Consider the following 2,445-nt stretch of genomic DNA (forward strand, 5'->3'; position numbering starts at 1 on the left):
AAGATCTTAAGGAGGCCCTAGGGGGTTGTGTACAAATCCTACCTCCCCAGCCCCAGCCTTTATAAAGGAGCCCAAGGAGAGGTCCCTGCTCTCCCGGAGCCTCCAGGTCTGTCCGGAAGGGCTCGCGGGGAGGCGGGGGTGGGGAGGAAGGAGGAGGTACAAGGGGATGGGGCGGGGGAAGGGCAGCTCTAGGTGTTCTCGCACAGTCCTCAGCTGCCACCACCCTGCTGCTGTGGAGCGCACAGGTCCCCTACTTGAGCTTCATTGCTAAGCCTCCTCTCTCCCTCGGTACCTCAGATTCCCCCGCCCCCTTTCTTTCTCATTTGCTCGTTTCTCCCAGGATTTCCACGAAATCTCTCCCACCCATTGCTATTTCTCTCGAGCCCCAATCCCCCTCCTTCCCTTTCGTCCTTCTCCTGCCCTCTTCCTCCACGCCTCCCTTGACGCTTAACTGGAAACAAAAGTGAGTTTGTTTTGTGGGGAAGAGGATACTGGAGGAGACCGCAGCCAGGGTAGCAGCCACAGAAACAGGCTGGGGCCAGAGGCAGCACCAACCGCCGGAGACTCCAGCGCTCAGCTGTTCCAGGGAGCAGGTACTTACTGCCCAGACAGGCTGGTGCTTCTATAAACCCCTGCCCTGCCTGCGCTTTCTAATCTGCTATCTCTTAACGATCTGTCCATTTATTTCCCTTCTCCTGGCCTTGAAGGATGTGGAAGATTGCAGACTTTCAAAATATGGAGAGTCCCAAAGGATGGTGTGGTCCTTGTTTTAAGAGAACTGTGTGTGTGGTCTGATGTGGCTGGGTTTGGGCGCAGCAGAGCAAAGGATGCATTAGGCTTGGTCCAGATTACTGGCGATGGTTTGAACCATATCACCAACCCCAAGCTTTAGGCAATGAAGAGCCACCCAAAGCTTTTCAACTGGAAATCCACGAGAGCAAATCTACACTTGAGTTGCTGTTAGGCTAGGGTTGTAGCCCAGTGGTGGAGTGCTTGCTAAGAGCAAACAGGTCCTGGGTCCCTTTCCCAGATAGGCAAAACCAAAATCAAGCAGTAGCTAATAGACTGATCCTATAGGGAATTGGTTTGTTTCTTCAGAATCAAGGAGCCATAGTCGTCTCCCAATTTGAAGGGAGAAAAGAGAAAACAATGAGGTTTTTGTTTGTTTGATTTGTTTTAGGTTTGTTGGGTATGTATGTATGTATGTATGAATGCATGTATTTATTTATTTAGGAGATAGGGTCCCTCTTTGTAGCCCTGGCTTTCTAGAAACTCACAATGTAGACAAGCTAGCTTCAACCTCAAAGAGATCCCTCTGCATCTGCCTCCCTGCAGCTAGGATTAAAGGTGTATTACCATAAAGGCACTATGCCTACACAAATAACCTTTTTTTTTTTTTAAATGAAATTTCCTTGAACTCAATAAGCCAGTGAAATAAGTTTAAAACAATAGAAACATTTCAAACTCAAATACATTTAAATCAATGACGTTCATTGTGGATCTGTATCCACAGAAGTTACTAGCACTTTTTTGGCTAGGAAAATTGTTTCTACCCTGCATGGACTGGGTACTGTTCAAAGAACACTGTGATTCTGGAAGTTCACTGCACAAGCTTGCTAGGAATATTTAAAGATCGAAGTCAGATGCTGCTGGGCCATGGATGGGGTGCTCTAAGGTGATGAGGCTGTGGAGGCAGCAGGGGCTGTTGGGTGAGGTGCCGAGGAGGGTGAGTGGGGGAAGGATCCTTTTGGCCCAAGGGTGGTTGGCAGTGGAGAGGAATCTAATGGACTTCACACCTGCATGCCTTTATTTCCTGCAGAAATGGGATAGAAGCTGAAGAAGCTTACAGAGAGGACTAAAGGTTGGGCTGGCACTGGGGGACACAGGAAGGGTGCAGACAAGGCCAGCAGAAGGTTCCACAGTCAGAAGCTTTCTTCCATGGGTGCTGAGCCTGGATCCTGGGGTCGGTGGTAAGGGGCAATAAGGGCCTTCTGTGGTCTAAGCCTTGTGCCAGGTGTATCATCCTCAAGTGTAAGCGGCAACTGTGTAACTCATGTCCAGGTGGACTAGAGGCATGCTGTGTACCCTACCTCTGGGGCTCCAGGACACATCAGACATGAAGATGATCATGGTCAGTGGGACCTTGTCTGGGTGCTTCTGAATGCCTGGCTCTACCGGGAAGTTTCAGGGGAGAGGTTAGAAGGTTTGAATAGAGTTCTTCAAAATACTGACAGTGAAGGACCAACTGATAAATAATTGAAGGCAGAAGTTAGAGAGACTGAAGAGATAAGAGACTCATAGAAGTGGGAATGCTTCCTGAGGTCAGTCTGAGGACAGTTGATGGGAGGTTGAATCAGGGGCTGGAGTAGCCTGGAAAACACAGAGGAGCAAGGAGGAGTCAGAGGAGCCCAAGGATGCCTTCAGCCCAGGCATCCATCATCTTTT

General features: G+C 49.5%; 1 protein-coding gene across 2 annotated transcripts in view; it reads left to right on the forward strand.

Annotated features, from left to right (window-relative positions):
- Positions 1-378: 378 nt before the first annotated feature.
- The window catches only part of Slc4a5 (solute carrier family 4 member 5), a 73,374-nt gene continuing 71,307 nt past the window's right edge, over positions 379-2,445 (forward strand). For both annotated transcript variants that reach the window (XM_031382294.1, XM_031382295.1), the window contains exon 1: positions 379-593. The gene's annotated coding sequence lies outside the window, so the exon portion shown is untranslated. The remainder of the gene's footprint in view (positions 594-2,445) is intronic.

The sequence above is a fragment of the Mastomys coucha genome, unplaced genomic scaffold (genome assembly GCF_008632895.1).
Source record: "Mastomys coucha isolate ucsf_1 unplaced genomic scaffold, UCSF_Mcou_1 pScaffold20, whole genome shotgun sequence".
Lineage (NCBI taxonomy): Eukaryota > Metazoa > Chordata > Mammalia > Rodentia > Muridae > Mastomys > Mastomys coucha.